At 44.2% G+C, this 18,612-nt stretch overlaps 1 protein-coding gene across 1 annotated transcript in view; it reads right to left on the bottom strand.

Moving 5' to 3' along the window:
• Positions 1 to 18,385, bottom strand: part of LOC103888502 (putative zinc finger protein 730) — a 77,983-nt gene extending 59,598 nt beyond the window's left edge. The window contains exons 1-3 of the mRNA XM_054540046.2: positions 12,626 to 18,385; positions 11,687 to 12,522; positions 5,638 to 7,987 (exon numbers count right to left, since the gene is read on the bottom strand). The gene's annotated coding sequence lies outside the window, so the exon portion shown is untranslated. The remainder of the gene's footprint in view (positions 1 to 5,637; positions 7,988 to 11,686; positions 12,523 to 12,625) is intronic.
• Between the last annotated feature and the right edge of the window lie 227 nt (positions 18,386 to 18,612).

The raw sequence follows: 18,612 nt of genomic DNA, 5'->3' as shown, positions 1-18,612 counted from the left end.
CTTTTAGTCTAAGCAGTATTACTAAATTATTCTTCACTGAACCAACCTTGCTGTTGGTTTTGTGCCTTATTCAACCCAGTTCCATATATACTGTGTACCCACTGAGCAAGGCACTGTGCTAGGTGTTCGGCATTGGCAATGATTGCTGTGAGGGGACATTTTCTGGAAAAAACAAACAACAACAAAAAAAAATTGCATTCTCTTAAAATAAAAAACATACCATGAACCAAACTGAGGTAAAAATAAAAAGACCTACAGTTTCACCCAAGGGGTAGGACTTTAATACTCCTCTTGGAATATTACAATCTGTATGATCATGTCCTGAGTATGTTCCACCATAAACAAACCAAAAATGCTGCCACTATTCTGAGATGAATTAGCATTTTGTGCAAATATGTACTATGTAATTTTTTGTTGATATAAAACATTCATACAAAAATATATGTGGAAATCATTCATTCATGCAAAGCTTAATGAATTCTTACCAGGTAATACACTGCCTGTAATCTCAGTGCTTTGGAAGGCCAAATAGGGCAAATTGCTTGAGCTCAAGAGCTCGAGACCAGCCTGGGTAACATGGCGAGACCCTGTCTCTACTTTAAAAAAATAACAAAAAACAGAGCTGTGGTGGGTTTTTTTTTTTTTTTGGTATTTTTTTAAAGTAGAGACAGGATATCACCAGAGGGTCCAGGATACTTGGAAGTCTGAGGTGGGAGTCTTAAGTCTTATTAAAAAAAACAGGCCAGGTGTGGTGGCTCACACCTGTAATCCCAGCACTTTGGAAGGCCAAGGCGGGCAGATCAAGAGGTCAGGGGTTTGAGACCAGCCTGGCCAACATGGTGAAACCCCATCATTACTAAAAATTCAAAAATAAGTCAGGTGAGTTGGTACACACCTGTAATTCTAGCTACTCAGGAGGCTCAAACATGAAAATCACTTGAACCTGGGAGGTGGAGGCTTCAGCGAGCCAGGAATGCACTACTGCACTATGGCCTGGGTGACAATGACTGTCTCAAAAACAAAAACAAAAACAAAACATGTGCAACTCCAGTCTAGCATCACATCATTTATTCTAAAATTCTCCCTTTGTTGCTAACATTTTTCAAGTTCAAAAAACAGGCAGTAATTACTATGTGTGTGTGTATACGCCAACATATAGTTTTAAAAATTGCTAATTCATATGCTTATGAAAAAACAATACCAACAAGAATACAGTTTGTGTATAGTTTTTGACTCTTGCAGTATTCAATCAAAACTGTTTTTGAAAGTGATTTAAATTAAGACCTTTCATTCCAACCTTTTTTTTTTTTGAGACACAGTCCTCACTCTTGTGGCCCAGGTTGGAGTGCAATGGTACCATCTTGGCTCTTAGTAACGTACACCTCCGGGTTCAAGTGATTCTCCTGCCTCAGCCTTCCAAGGAGCTGGGATTACAGGCATGTGCCACCACACCCAGCTAATTTTGTTTTTGTAGAGATGGGGTTTCTCCATGTTGGTCAGGCTGGTCTCAAATTCTCGATCTCAGGTGATCCACCTGCCTTGGCCTCCCAAAATGCTGACAGGCATAAGCAACGACGCCTGGCCTCATTCCAACTTTCTTTAATAGGGTTAGGTAATACATTTCTATTAGGTTAAGCTCCTTTTAAAATTTTCTACATTGTATCTAAATACATTTCAAATCAATATATTTTTTTTTTGTTTTGTGTCGTTTTGCAGAGAGAAAATTTATTCTCTGTGATGTTCAGTTTCATAAGATTTGACAACTGTCTAGAGTCACATACCCATCTTCAGAGTACCACACAGAACTGTTTCATTGTCCTAACTACTACTACTTTTTGTTCTTCTTTCTCCTCTTCCTCCTGCTTCTCCTTCCTCTTCCTCCTCCTCTTTTTTCTTCCCCTTCCTTTTCTCCTCCTCCTCCTTCTATTTCTCCTTCTCCCCTTCTCCTTCTGCTTTCTTCTTTTTTAGGAAGGTCTTGCTATATTGCTCAGGCTGCTCTTAAAATCCCTGGCTCAAACAACTCTCTCACCTCAGCCTCCCAACATGCTGAAATTATAGGTTTGAGCTATCAAGCCTAGCTTGATTATAATCAATCTCTATAACTTTCTTTTTCTACAATGCCATATGTAGCCTTTTGGATCTTACTTCCTTCACTGAAAGAAATGCATTTCTGACTCATGTATACTGTGATGTAGATCAGTAATTTGTTTTTTGTTGTTGTTGTTGACAACTAGGATTCTATTTTATGGATGCACCAGTTTATTTATTCAACTGCTATAAAGCATCTGGTTTATATCTAGCTTTTTGCAATTAAAAATAAAGTTAGCAATACACAGCCACAAAAAGATTTTCATTTCAACATTAGTTTTCACTTTGCTTTAGTAATGACCTAGGAGTGGATATCCTGGTAACATGATAAATGTATATATATCATTACAATAAACCATTAAATTGTTTTCCAAAGTTACTGTATCATTTTACATTTCTAGTTTTAGTTGCTCTAAATCCTCACTGGCACTAAGTCCTTGCAATTTTTCTTTGCATGGTTGCCATTCTCATAATTGTGTGCTCTCATTGAGACATATGCTTTTTTTTTTTCCTTTTTCTGCTGGAAAGCCCAATTTATATAATCCGTGTAGAAAGAAATGTATAAAATATTGTTGTAGAAAATATTGGGTTCTGCCCAGGCACGGTAGCTCATGCCTGTAATCCCAGCACTTTGGAGGCTGAAGTGGGTGCATCATGAGGTCAGGAGTTCAGGAGCAGCCTGGCCAAGATGGCTAAATCGTGTCTCTACTAAAAATACAAAAATTAGCAGGGCATGGTGGCGGGCACCTGTAATCCCAGCTACTCAAGAGGCTGAGGCAGAGAATTGTTTGAATATGGGAGGTGGAGGATGCAGTGAGCCGAGATTGTGCCACTGCACTCCAGCCTGGGTGACAGAGTGAGACTCCATCTAAAAAAAAAAAATCATAACAGGACTGAGTTGTTTGCAACATAGACTTTAGTCCTATACTTGCCCTGATTATTTGCATAAGGTAGAGCAAAAACGACTATCTACATAGTCCTTTTAGATTGGCTTCGATGGAAATCTGTTCCACAAGGAATAAGACCTTCTAAAGCTGAGCACAGCCATGTGTTTTTATCCTCAAATATCTGTCAGCTGGGTTGTCCTTTCCTCTTAAGGTCCCAAGATAAACTTGGAGCTCCTAGGCCTGTTAAAAAGTGATATTTTTCACTGACCACAGGTCAGGACTGCTGTACAGAGACTGTGTAGACAAGGATATGAGGACAGTTTTTTCAAGGGGCTTTTATCATCTCTGCAAGTCAAGCTTGACTCTTTAAAGGGAAGCATACCCTTTCAGTCAAGGCCTTGGTTAAAACAAACAAACAAACAAACAGTTTCTCCAGTTGCATCCTGTTGCTAAAGAAAATGGATTCTTATTGCACTCATACAAACAACTATATTGCCATAAATTGAGAATACTCACAGATAGTTTCCAAATTCTAGAGGAAACAGGCAGAGAAAAACAAACATATTCCAAATTTTGTTCATAGGAGTATACTTTACTCAATTATTGAAGGCCATAAATAGTTAAAAACAAGTTTCCTTGACTCTAAAAGATGAAACAAGGATCAGCAATATACCAAGCAAAAGTCAAAAAGGTTGCTTTAGTTTTCTGAGTGCAGTCCATTTACTTAACTCTTGTTTTGCTTGATATTAGTGAATATTTTAGCTCCTCATGAGTCTTGTGCATTTTTTTTTTTTTTTTTTTTTTTTTTTTTTGAGACAGAGTCTCTCTCTGTTGCTCAGGCTGGAGTGCAGTGGCATGATCTCAGCTCACTGCAACCTCTGCCTCCCACGTTCAAGCGATTCTCCTGCCTCAGCCTCCTGAGTAGCTGAGAATAGAGGTGTCAGCCACCATGTTAATTTTTTGCATTTTTAGTAGAGTCTGGGTTTCACTGTGTTACAGGATGGTCTTGATCTCCTGAACTCGTGATCCACCTGCCTTGGCCTCCCAAAGTGCTGGGATTACAGGTGTGAGCCACCACACCCGGTCCTGAATCCTGTCCTTTTTTCCTTTATTCCAATGTCACAATCTCCAAGGCTATCAGAAACCTGTATTTGAAAGCACCTGTGAAAGTTCTATAGTTTAATATAAACCATCTTTTAAAAAGAATTAAAACAAGACAGCACTTGTCTGTGAATAACAAATGTCCAGGTTAGTTACAGTTAGAAACACAATTGACAAAGAAGTTTGGCTATCTCTGTGGTTTACAATAACTTAACATAACAACCTTTATTACTATTGAAAACATATATTAGAATTTTAGAAATCCCAAACAATTTTGGAACATATATTAGTATTATTCACCAAAATATAACCTAAAGATTGAATAAACACCATTTTGCCAATCTCATGTACCTAAATATGTCAAATAATTCTGTTTACCTCTCTTTTGGATACTCCAGGGGCCCTCTGAAGTATCCAAAAGCCAGGAATCAGGAAAGGCAGTTTTGAAACTAAAGTTTGATTTTGGGAAGCATGTTAAGTGTTAGAGATTTGAAACACTTGATGTCATAAAATAGAATTTCAGATTATCGTAAATTATTTATTTTGTTACAATGACTCTGAAATTTTAAAGAAGCAACAATCTGTTATAACCTTTAACAAATTTTGCTAAAAAGCAGATTAGTGCATTACTAGTACCTTGTTGTGCTTTTATTTCAATTTTTTATTTACAGAAAAACCATGTAGTACCTTTTTGAATTTAGTCAGTATATCCACACATGGAGTTCTTTGCAAGATTTTTACAATCCTTTCACCACTTGTTTGAACTTTTAGCTCCATTTTGTCTAATTCAAAACCATCTTTTATTGTCTCGGGTTCAGATAGAAAAATTCTCACTTGCCTATAAACTGGATTTAGAAATGACTCATCATTTCAACTCTGGCCGGATGTTCATATATGACAGTCACAATTTCAACTGTGGATTTTTTCCATGTGTGAGATTCGGGACTTACCAGTGGGCCCTGTCCATGCATGAAGATGACAATTTTAATGTTTGCTGGGGTATGCATATGAGAAACACAATCTCACCTGTGTTCTGAACCCTAGAATGGCAATCTCTGTATGATAAGAGATTTATATAGTATAAAAGAAAGTGCTATTTCTATAGGACCTTCGTACAAGAAGACCCATGAACATACTCATGATTTTAAGCCTAGCTATAAGAAACAGGGTCTCTCCTATTGGCTGGTTGAGGTATAAGGGTCATCATCACACTTGTGGCCAGGCGCGGTGGCTCATGCCTGTAATCCCAGAACTTTGCAAGGCTGAGGTGGGCAGATCACTTGAAGTACAGAGCTCGAGACCAGCCTGGCCAACATGGTGAAACCATGTCTCTACAGAAAGTACAAAAATTAGCTGAGATTGGTGGTGTGCACCTGTAATCCCAGTATTCAGGAGGCTGAGGCAGGAGAATCCCTAGAACCCAAGAGGCAGAGGTTGCAGTGAGCTGAGATCACACCACTGCACTCCAGCCTGGGCGACAGAGCGACTCTGTCTCAAAAAAAAAAAAAAGGATCGACATCATCACACCTGTGAGCTAGACCAAGGCATTTTACGATCTTACCTGTGAATAGGGAGAAATGAGTCACATCACCTGGGTTTTTGGCCAGGAATACATCACAATCTTTTCTGAAGGCAGGGACAACACAGGAGTGCCACATCACCCGAATACTCAACCAGGAATATGTTACAGCCTTCTCCTGAAAGCAGGACACAGACAGTATAATCACACCACATGGGGGCTGAGCCCAGCAATAGGTAACAATCCTCTCCATGGTCAAGGCCCAGTTACCAGAGACATCAACTGGTACCTGGGCCTAGTGATAAGTCACAATGTTTCCTGTGGACAGAGAGCAGGCAAAAACGGAGTCACATTTCCTAGGTGATTGATGCAGAGATATGTCACAAGGCCCTCTGTAGACAGGGCCCAGGGAGGAGCCTCTCATTTTATAGGTGTTGGGCCTCGTAATATGTCCTAACATGCAAAATAGTTAGGGCACAAGCAAAAAAGTAGTCACATAACCTGAGTGAAGGGCTTAGAAATATGCCACAATGCACCCTGTGAGCAGTACCAATGCAAGAAAAATAACTCACATCACCTGGGTGAAAGGCCCAGCGAGGCCAGGCATGGTGGCTCATACCTGTAATCCCAAGACTTTGGGAGGCTGAGGCAGGCGGATCACAAGGTCAGGAGTTCGAGACCAGCCTGATCAACATGGTGAAACCCCGTCTCTACTAAAAATACAAAAATTAGTTGGATGTGGTGGTGCGTGCCTATAATCCCAGCTCCTCAGGAGGCTGAGGCAGAAGAATCACTTGAACCTGGGAGGCAGAGGTTGCAGTGAGCGGAGATTGCACCATCAAGGTGCAGTCAAGCGATATGTCACAATCTCATCTGTGGGCTGGGCCAAGGCAGGAAAGTCAAATCACTAAGGTGGGTAGCGGATGCATACAATCACACCTGCAGAAAAGTCCAGGAATTCGAGTAGAAATTCCATATATGTCCAGATTCTAGGTATGAGTCAACACTTTCTGTACGTTGGGTGTAAGTATGTGAGTCACAACATCAATGGTTGACAGAATGTGGGCAGGAAAGCCACAATTTCTTCTGCAGGCTTGTCCTTTCAGTGGAGTCACAGACTCATATGTGTGCTGAATCTTGCTCTGAGAGTTACCAGTCCACCTCTAGTCCAGATCCACATGAGAGTCAATTATTCAACTTTTGACAGTCTGTGTCTGACATTCAGAACCTCAACAGTGAGATGTGTTTATATGGGAGAATGACAATCTTTACAGTTGCCTGGGTGTGCTTTCAAAATACAAAATCTCACACACGTGCTATGTTCTCTTATGATACAGTTTCACTTGATGGATTTCTACAATATGCAAGAGTGGTAATCCTCTGTGACCTTTGTCCAAGAGGAAGATCCAGAATCTTTCCTGTGGTTCCAAGCCCAGATATGAGCATCAATATTTATCCAATTGGTGTAGTCCAGATAGAAGAGTCCTCACCTTTTAACAAGCTGAGTTTAGAAATGAATCATTGCCGGGCATGGTGGCTCACACCTGTAATCCCAGCACTTTGGGAGGCTGAGGTGGGCAGATCATGAAGTCAGGAGTTCAAGATCAGCCTGGCCACCATGGTGAAAGTCTCTACTTAAAATACAAAAATTAGCTGGCCATGGTGGTGGGTTCCTGTAATCACAGCTACTCAGGGGGCTGAGGCAGGAGAACTGCTTGAACCCAGGAGGCAGAGGTTGCAGTGAGCCAAGATTGCATCACTGCCCTCCGGCCGGGGTGACAGAGCAAGACTGTCTCAAAAAAAAAAAAAAAAGAATCACCATCCAAATTGTGACCAGATGTTCAATGATGACAGTCACAATTCCAGTTGTTAACTGCATTCATGTGTGATTCAGGACCTCACCAGTGGACTCTGTCCATGTGTGAGGGTGACAATTCTAAAGATTGGTGGGCTGTGCATAGAACACGATCTCACCTGTGTGAGGAGCCCTGTTATGACATTCTCTGTAACACACTAGGGCTTTATATATGTCAGAGAGTGAGATTTGTACAGAAAGAAGACTTCCTCATTTTCCTAAGCCTACCTAGGAGCAACATTAACTCTCCTATTGCCTTCTTTGGGTATAACAGTCATCATTACATCTTTGTGCTTGGCCACGATATATGTCACAATCCTACCCATGGGTAGAGAGCAAGCACATGAGTGACAGTAACTGTGTGCTGGGCCAGCGGTATGTCACAATCTTCCCTGAGGGCATGGACCAGGAAGGAGAGTCACATCACTGGGCGTTCGACCTCAGTGATTGGTGAAGACATATATTGCAAAGACTTCTGTAGACAGGGTCCAGACTTACATCATCTGGGTGTTAGCCTCAGGCATATGTCACAATAGCCTACGTGGGAAGAACACAAGCAAGAGAGTCACATAACTTAGGCCCAACAATATGATACAATACACCTATGTGGCAGCACCAAGAAGAGGAAACTCACATCACCTGAGTGCAAGGCCCAGTGATATGTCACAATGCCTCCTGTGGGCTGTATCAAGGCAGAATAGAGTGACATTACCAAAGGTCTGGGTCCCCTAATATGTCACTGGGTACTGGGCCCAGGTGAGAGTCAAATAACTCAGACGCTGGGCAGAGGCACGTGTCACAATCACACCTATAAGAAGGTCCTTTGGTGACATTAAAAATGACAAGGTCTTGAGTCAACGAATGAGAGTCAACATCTCCTGCAAGTTCGGTCTAAGTACAAGAAGTCACAATCTCAATGGTGGAATGGATTTGTGCATGAGAGCCTCAATTTCTCTTGTAAACCCTGTGTCTTAGTGAAGTTACAGCCACAAAGATGTGCTGAATTTTGGTTAAAGAGTCACCAACTCAACTGTGGACAGAATCCACAAATGAGAGTCTATTTTCCAACATTCAACTGCCTCCCAATGTGAGATTCAGAACCTCGGAAGTGGGTTGTGTTTATTTAAGCAGATGACAATCTTTACTGTTGACTGGGTGTGAATATGAGTGTCACAATCTCACCTGTGTGCTTGGCCCTGTCAAGACACTCTCTGTACCATTTGAAGGCTTTATACGGTATGCATGAGTCACAATCTGCTCTGAGATTTTTGTGGTGCTATGGACCTATGATCTTATGTGGCTCTAAGTCTAGGTATGAGAGTCAACATTCTCCCATTGGCTGGGTCCACAGAGGACAGTCCTCACCTGCCTATGAGCTGGGTTTAGAAATGAGTCACCATCTCAACTGTGGCCAGATGTTCACATATGATATCACAATTTTAACTGTGGACTGCATCTGCACATGAGAATCATGAACTCCTCCGTGGGTTCTGTCTCTGTGTGATAGTGGTAATTCTAAAAATTGACAGAGTATGCTTACAAGAAACATGATCTAATCTGTTTGCTTTTTCCTATGATGACACTCTCTGTACCATCTGAGGGCGTTATACAATATGTAAGAGAGTATTAATTCTCTGTAACCTTCATACAGAGATGAGACCCAGGATTTTTCTCCTTTTTCTAAGCCTAGCTGTGAGAGACAGTATCTCTTCCATTGGCTGGTACAAAGTATTAGAGTCATCATCAAACCTGTGAGCTGCTAAGATCTACGTTACCAACCTACTTGTTGACAGAAATTACCCAGAACCGTCACATCACCTGGATGCTGGGCAAATGATATGTAAAATTTTCCCTGAGGGCACTGATCAGGCAGGAGAGTCACATCACCTGAGTTTTCAATCAATGGTATGTTACCATTTCTTCCTAAAAATAATGCACACACAGGAGAGACACATCACCTGGTGGCTGGACCCTGCACTATGTCACAATCTTTCCTGTGAGCAGGGGACAGGTAGAAACGGAGTCACATTTTTACGTAATGGATGCAGATATATGTCACAAGAACCCTTGTGGACAGGGCTGAGGCAGGGCCTCCCATCGTTTAGGTGTTTGGCACAGTGAAATGTCAGAATACCCAAAAATGTGGTTCTCAGGCAGAGCAGAAAAGTCACATTACCTAAGGGCTGGTTTCAGTGATAAGTCACAATCTTTCCTTTTGGCAGGATCTGGGAAGAAGAGGATTCACATAACCTAGGTGATGAAAAATGTATGTCCTAATATGCCCATGAGCAGGGCCTATGTGCTAGAGTTGCATCAGCTATATGTTGAATGCAGTGCTATGTCAAAATATACAATTTATGCAGGGTTCAGGCAGGAGAGAGTATCATTACCCAGGTGTCAGTCCCAGTGATACATTGCAATACCTTCTTTTTTTTTTTCTTGAGACAGAGTCTCACTCTGTCACCCAGGCTGAAGTGCAATGGCATGATCTTGGCTCACCGCAACCTCCACTTCTTGGGTTCAAGTGATTCTCCTGTCTCAGCCTCCCAAGTAGCCAGGACTACAAGGGCACACTATCATACCTGGCTATTTTTCTGTTTGTATTTTTGGTAGAGACAGGGTTTTGCCATGCTGGCCAGGCTGGTCTTAGACTCCAGACGTCAGGTGACCCACCTACCTTGATCTCCCAAAGTGCTGAAATTACAGGCATGAGCCACCACACCTGGCCCACAATACCTCCTTGACAGAGTCCAAGCAGTGAAGAGTCATATCACCTATGTTCTGAGTCAAGCAATATGTCACAAAAACCACTGAGTCACATAACCTAGGGGCTGGGTAAAACTATATGACATGATCATCCCTGTGGAAAGGGCCCAGGCAAAAGAAGAGAGTCACATCATCTAGGTGCTGGTCCCAGAGATCTTTCACAATCTCTACTTTGGGAAAACCCAGGTAAGAAAGGAGAATTTTATCAAATAGTTGATGGGCCAAGACATGTCACAATGCCCCAAGTAGGCAGGGTGTAGGCAGGAGACAAATTACATTGGTGCTGGGCACTGCAATATGTCATAATGCCTTTTGAGGGCGGGGCCAGGTAAAATAACCTTGGTGCTGGGTCCAACGATATTTCAGTTTTCTTCCGGGCAGGATGTAAGAATACGAGAAGAGTTATATCAGCTCGGTGATGAAATCAGCAATATATATCACTATCCCCCAGTAAGCAGACACCAGGCAGGTGAAAATATTCACCTCTCCTGGGTGATGGACACAGAGATATGTCACAATGTCCCCTGTGGGCAGGGTCCAGGCAGGAGATGCACATGACCTTGATGTTGGCCAAGTAATGTGTCACAATGCCTTCTGAGGGCAAACAGTAAGCCAAAGAGTAACATCACTGTTACTGTTGCTGTTGGGCCCAGTGATATGTGACAATACTTTTTGTGAGAAGAAACTAGGCAGGAGAAGAAAGTCAGGAGAAGAGTTAAATCTCTTAGACTATGGATGCAGAGATATGTCATGAGGCACTCTATGTGCTGGGCCTATGGAGGAGCCACATATCCCATAGGCATTTGACTCAGTGATATGTTACTATACCCAAAATATGCCAGGAACAGGGAAAATAAAATGGTCATATCACCTAGGTGATGAAAATGATGTCAAAATACAATTTTGTGGGCAGTTCCCATGCCATAAAGTCACATTACCTAGGTGCTAAATCCAGGCATATGTCACAATACACAACGTATGCAGGGCTTAGGCAGAACAGAATAATCACAATACATAGGTGGTGAGTCCAGCAACACATCACAGCCCTGCTTGGCCAAAGCCAAGAGGAGAGTCACATCCACAATCCATAGAGGAGAGTCACATCACCTATGTACTGGGTTCAGCAGTATGTCACAGTGCCCCTTGCTGGGGAGGGCCCATGCAAGAGGGTCACATCACCTAAATGATGGGCTCAAAATATGTCAAAATGCCCTCTGTGGGTAGGGCTCAGAAAAAAAAGAATCGCATGACCTAGGGGCTGGGCCCAGCTATATGTAACAAACACCCCAGTTGGCAGGGCCGATGCATGAGAAAAGTCACATCACCTAGGTGCTGGGCTCAGTGATGTGTAACAATACTTTTTTGGGAGGACCCAGGCAGAAGAGGAGTGTCACATCACCTGAGTGATTAATAAAAAGATATCTTATAATACCCCTATGGGTGGGGGCCCATGTAGGAAAGTTGCATTACCTAGGTGTTGGAGCCAGTGATATGTGTCAATAAGCAATGTATGCAGATCCCAGGCTGGAGAGGAGTCACCTCATCTAGGTTCTTGATAGAGTGGTGTGTCACAATCCCTTTTTAGGCAGAAACCAAACAGTACAGTAGAGTTACAACACCTAGATGCTGGACCCAGCAATATGTCACAGTACCTTGAGAAAAGGGCCCAAACAAAAGAGTCATTTCACCTAATTGAGGGTCTCACAGATATGACACAATGCTGCCTGTAGGTAGGGCTCAGGAAGAAGTGTGGAGTCACATAATCTTGGAGCTGGGGCCAACTACATGTCAAAATCACCCCAGTGACCCAGGCATAAGAAGAGAGTTGTATCTTGTAGGTGCTTGGCCAAAAAGTGTCATACTCTCCACTGTGGACAGGTCCCAGGAAAAAGACAGTCACAATCTCAGTGATGGGCCAAGATATATGTCACAATGACTTCTGTGAGTGGAGGAAAATCACATCATGTGTATGCTAAACTCAGTAATAAGTCACTCTCTCTCCTGTAGGCAAAGCGCAGGCTGAAGAGGACAGTCAAATCACCTCAGTCCTGGGTGCAAAGTATGTCGCGATCTCTTTTTGGGCAACATCCAGGTAAGAGAGGAGAGTCACATAAAATAGTCAAAGGGCCCAGAGATATGTCCCAATGCACGTTGTAGGCAGGATCCAGGCAGGAGACTCACATCACATTGGCTCTGGGCCCAGCAATACACCACCATGGCTTCTGAGGGCAGTGCTAAAACTAAACAATGATGTCATCTTAGTATTAGGCCCAGTGACATGTCACAATATCCTCTGAGGGCAGAATCTAGAAAGAGGGGGAGACTCATGTGAGCTAGGTGCTGAGCCCAGTGGTATGTTACAATCCCTTCTGTGAGAAGTGGCCAGGTAGGAGAATAGAGTTGTATTACCTGTGTGATGGGTTCAGGGATACATCACAATGTCCTCCTTAGGCAGGACCTAGGCAGTAGAGTTACATCAACCGGGTGTTGGACCCAGCAGTACGTCACGACGGCCCACATGGACAGGGCACAGGCAGGAGAGTCACGTAACGTATGTGTGAGGCCCAGCGATATTACACAATGTCCCCTGTGGAACAACCAAGGCAGAAGATTCACACCACCTGGGTACAAGACCCAGTGATATGTCACAATGTCCTCTGTGGGCAGTGCCAAGGCAGTAAGATAGTCACACTATCTCAGTGCTGGGTCCAGTGATATGTCACAATCCCTTCTGTGAGTTGGGCCCAGGTAGGAGCATCAAATCACCCTGGTGCTGGGTAAAGTCATATGTCATAATCGCACCAGCAGAATGTTCAGGGATGAGATTATGCATCTGAACTGGAAAGAGTCAACATATCAAAAATATAACCAGACGATGCACAGTGGCTCATGCCTGTAATCCCAGCACTTTGGGAGGCCAAATCAGGAGGATATATGGAGCCAAGGAGTCTGATACTATACTGGGGGCAACACTGTGAGACATCTCTAATGAAAAATGACAAAGTTAAAAGAGTAATATATATAACCAGAGGCTGGACAACATAGTGAGACCACATCTCTACTAAAAAAATAGATAGGCTGGGCTCCTTGGCTCATGACTGTAATTCCAGCACTTTGGGAGGCCGAGGTGGGAGGATCACCTGAGGTCAGGAGCTCGAGATCAGCCTGGTCAACATGCTGAAACCCCATTTCTACTAAAAATACAAAAGTTAGCTGGGCATGGTGGCACACGCCTGTAATCCCCGCTACTTGGGAGGCTGAGGACGGAGAACTGCTTTAACCCAGGAAGCGGTGGTTGCAGTGACTGGAGATGGTGCCATTGCACTCCACCCTGGGTGACAAGAGTGAAACTCCATCTCAAAATAAATAAATAAATAAATAAATGAAAACTTATGTATTTTCTACCTACCTACCTACCTACCTACCTACCTACCTATCTATGGAGTACCCACAGATAGATAAATAGATAGATAGATAGATAGATAGATAGATAGATAGATAGATAGATAGAGCCAGGCATGGTGGCTCACACCTGTAATTCCAGCACTTTGGGAGCCAAAGCCTGATTTAAAAAAAAAAAAAGAAAAGAAAAAATCTAAAATAATAGCAACTTCAGTGCGCAGGAAGGAGCATAACAGAGAGAAAAGAAAGGAAAAAAACAACAGCAATTCAATGTAATGTGGAAACAAACTTGAAGTGGGCCTAGGGAAAAAAACAAAAAACAAAAACAGAAAGATCCCCAGAGCCGCAGCCACTTGGGAGACCGAAATGGGAGGATCCCCTGGGTGAGCCCAGGAAGATGGAGGTCGCAGTGAGCCATAATCGCACCCTCTGCTGGATGTAAGCAATTCTGACCCCAGTGAGAGCCCTCTGGTCCACCTTAAACATTTCAAGCCGGTGGCCAAGTCCTACACTCTTGGCAGACATCTGGTGGACCTGGCAGACAGAAGGAAAACCCAACCGGCAGAGGCCCAGCGGGTCCACCCTACAGGCCAAGGGCAGCGCTTGTGGCCTGAAGCTGTTCCTCTGGTATCTAAGTCGCCAGTCTTCCTTCCCACCACACCCCTGACCCCGTCTGTTGATCGACCGTAGGTGGTGGAAAAAGGAGGAAGAGCTCAACGGCAGGGACTGCCCCTTAGTGACCACCCCACCCCTGGGGTGGGAGAGGACCGGGACCCAGACGGCTACCTCCGGGCCCTCAGGGCCATACCTGGGATGGGGCCTGCTGGGCCACACCCCAAGACACCTCAGCCATCCACACCATGCTCCCCCAGCCCTGTCCCAGCCCAGGGATTGAGCTACCACCACCCACACCCCTAAGAATGAGGGGGGAAGCAGGAACCAGAGGGGTGGGATGCCAAGCAGGGGCACTCCCTAACCCGCAGCAGGGGCACCCACCGTGTAGCATGCCATCCCTTTCGGCAATTAGAAAGCCCACAGGCAAACCCCTTCCGGGCCCTCAGAAGATGACACAGGATGGTCCCTGAGTCCCCACGGGAAGAGAGATTCACAGTTGAATTCTACCAGATGTAAAAAGAAGAGCTGGTACAGTTTCTACTGAAATTCTTTCAAAAAATTAAGGACAGGCTGGGCACAGTGGCTCATGCTTGTAATTCCAGCACTTTGGGAGGCCAAGGCGAGTGGATCACCTGAGATCAGGAGTTCAAGAACAGCATGGCTAACAGGGCGAAATCCCGTATCTACTAAAATACAAAATTAGCTGGGCATGGTGGTGTGCACCTGTAAGAGGCTGAGGCAGGAGAATCACTTGAACCCGGGAGGCAGAAGTTACAGTGAGCTGAAATCACACCCTTCTACTCCAGCCTGGGCAACAAGAGTTTTGTTTTGTCTCAAAAAAACAAAAACAAAAAACAATTGAGAAGGGACTTCTCCCTAACTCATTTTATGAGGCCAGGACAATCTTCACACCAAAACCCAACAGAGTACAACAAAAAAAGAAAGCTTCAGGTAAATATCTTTGATGAACATTGATGCAAAAAATTTCAACAAAATACTGGCAAACCAAATTCAACAGCAAATGAAAAAACTTATCCACCAGAATCAGGTAGGCTTCATCTCTGAAATGCAAGGTTGGTTGAACCTACTGAAATTAAGAAATATTATTCAGGCCAGCTGTGGTGGCTCATGCATGCAATCCCAGCACTTCGGGAGGCCGAGGTGGGCGGATCATCTGAAGTCAGGAGTTTGAGACCAGCCTGGCCAACATGGTGAAACCCCATCTGTTTTTTATTTTTATTTTTTTGAGATGGAGTTTTGCTCTGGTTGCCCAGGTTGGAGTGCAATGGTGCAATCTTGGCTCACCGCAACCTCTGCCTCCTGGGTTCAAGTGATTCTCCTCTTTCAGCCTCCCAAGTAGCTGGGATTATAGGCATACACCACCATGCCCAGCTAATTTTTGTATTTTCAGGACAGATGGGGTTTCTCCGTGTTGATCAGGCTGGTCTCGAACTCCCAACCTCAGGTGATTCACCTGCCTCAGCCTCCCAAAGTGCTGGGATTACAGGCAAGAGCCACAGCACCTGGCCACCAACCCTGTCTATATTAATCTGTTTTCATGCTGTTGATAAAGACATACCTGAGACTGAGAAGAAAGAGGTTTAGTTGGACTTACAGTTCTACATGGCTGGGGAGGCATCAGAATCATGGTGGGAGGCAAAAGGCCCTTCTTATATCACAGCAGCAAGAGAAAATGAGAAAGAAGCAAAACCGGAAACCCCTGATAAGCCCATCAGATCTTGTGAGAGATATTCACTATCACGAGAATAGCACAGGAAAGAACAGCCCTCATGATTCAATTACATTCCCCTGGGTCACCCCCACAAAACATGGGACTTCTGGGAGATACAATTCAAGTTGAGATTTGAATGGGGACACATCCAAAGAATATCATTCTGCCCCTGGCCCCTCCAAATCTCATGTCCTCAGATTTCAAATCCAATCATGCTTTCCCAACAGATCCCCAAAGTCTTAACTCATTTCAGCATTAACCCAAAAGTCCACAGTCCAAAGTCTCATCTGAGAAAAGGCAAGTCCCTTCTGCCTATGAGCCTGTAAAATCAAAAGCAAGCTAGTTACTTCCTAGATACAACAGGGGTACAGGCATTGGGTAAATATAGCCATTCCAAATGAGATAAATTGGACAAAATAAAGGGGTTACAGGGACCATGTAAGTCCAAAATCCAGTGAGGCAGTCAAATTTTAAAGCTCCAAAATGATCTCCTTTGACTCCAGGTCTCAGATCCAGGTCAGGCTGATGCAAAAGGTGGGTTCCCATGATCCTGAACAGCTCCACCCCTATGGCTTTGCAGGGTACAGCCTCCCTCCCAGTTGCTTTCAGTGGCTGGCACTGAGTGTCTGCAGCTTTTCCAGGCACACAGTGCAAGCTGCGGGTGAATCTACCATTCTGGGGTCTGGCGGATAGTGGCCCTCTTCTCACAACTCCACTAGGCCGTAGCCCAGTAGGGACTGTGTGGTGGCTCTGACCCCACATTTCCCTTCCACACTGCCCTACCAGAGGTTCTCCATGAGGGCTCCACCCCTGCAGCAAACTTCTGCATGGACATCCAAGTGTTGCCATACATTTTCTGAAATCTAGGTGGAGGTTCCTAAACCTCAATTCTTGACTTCTATGCACCCACAGCCTCAACACCACATGGAAGCTGCCAAGACTTGAGGCTTCCACCCTCTGAAGCCACAGTCAAAGCTGTACATTGGCCCCTTTCAGCCATGGCTAGAGCAGCCGGGACACAGGACACCAAGTCCTTAGGTTGCACACAGCATGGGGACCCTGGGCCCTGGGCCACAAAACCACTTTTTCTTTTCTTTTCTTTTTTTTTTTGTGATGAAGTCTCACTCCTGTCACACAGGATGGAGTGCAATGGCATGATCTTGGCTCACTGCAACCTGCACCACCTCCCGGGTTCAAGTAATTCTCCTGCCTCAGCCTCCTGAGTAGCTGAAATTACAGGTGCCTGCCACCATGCCTGGTTAGTTTTTGTATTTTCAGTAGAGATGGGGTTTCACCATGTTGGCCAGGCTGGTCTCAAACTCCTGACTTCAGGTGATCCACCCACCTCAGCCTCCCAAAGTGCTGGGATTACAGGCATGAGCCACCATGCCTAGCAAAACCACTTTTTCTTCCTGGGCCTCTGGGCCTGTGATGGGAGGAGCTGCTGTGAAAGTCTCTGACATGGCCTAGAGATGTTTTCCCCATGGTCTTGGGGATTAACATTAGGCTCCTTGCTACTTATGCAAATTTCTGTAGCCAGCTTGAATTTCTCCTCAAAAAAATGGGGTTTTCTTTTCTACTGCATCATCAGGCTGCAAATTTTCTGAACTTTCATATTGTTTCCCTTTTAAAACAGAGTGCTTTTAAAAGTACCCAAGTCACCTCTTGAATGCTTTTCTGCTTAGAAATTTCTTCCACCAGATACCTTCATCATCTCTCTCAAGTTCAAAGTTCCACAAATCTCTAGGGCAGGGCAAAATGCCACCAGTCTCTTTGCTAAAACATAAGGCTCACCTTTGCTCCAGTTTCAAGTTTCTCATCTCCATCTGAGACCACCTCAGCTGGGATCTTTTTTTGAGATGGAGTCTCATTTTGTTGCCAGGCTAGAGTACAGTGGCGCAATCTCAGCTCACTGCAACCTCCGCCTCCCAGGTTCAAGCAATTCTCCTGCCTCGGCCTCCCAAGTAGCTGGGACTACAGGCATGCGCCACCACACTCAGCTGATTTTTGTATTTTTAGTAGAGACAGGGTTTCACCATGTTGGCCAGGATAGTCTTGATGTCTTGACCTTGTGGTCTGCCCGCCTCAGCCTCTCAAAGTGCTGGTATTACAGGCATGAGCCACTGTGCCCAGCCCTCTCAGCTGGGATCCTATTGTTCATATCACTATTAGCATTTTTGTCAAAGCCAATCACCACATTTTTAGGAGGTTCCGTACTTTCCCTCATTTTCCTGTCTTCCTCTGAGCCCTCCAAACTGTTCCAACCTTTGCCTGTTACTCAGTTCCAAAATCGCTTCTACATTTTCGGGTATTTTTTCAGCAAGGCCCCAGTCTACTGGTACCAATTTACTGTATTAGTCTGTTTTCACAGTGCTGATAAAGACATACCCAGGACAGGGAAGAAAAAGCAGTTTAATTGGACTTACATTTCCACATGGCTGGGGAGGCATCAGAAGCATGGTGGTAGGCAAAAGGCACTTCTTACATCACAGCAGCAAGAGAAAATGAGAAAGAAGCAAAGCAGAAACCACGAATAAACCCATCAGATCTTGTGAGACTTATTCAATATCACAAGAATACCACAGGAAAAAAACAGACCCCATGATTCAATAATCTCCCCCTGGGTCCCTCCCATAACACATGGGAA

The sequence above is a fragment of the Pongo abelii genome, chromosome 20 (assembly GCF_028885655.2).
Source record: "Pongo abelii isolate AG06213 chromosome 20, NHGRI_mPonAbe1-v2.0_pri, whole genome shotgun sequence".
NCBI lineage: Eukaryota > Metazoa > Chordata > Mammalia > Primates > Hominidae > Pongo > Pongo abelii.
This window is presented reverse-complemented; position numbering and strand designations above follow the sequence as displayed.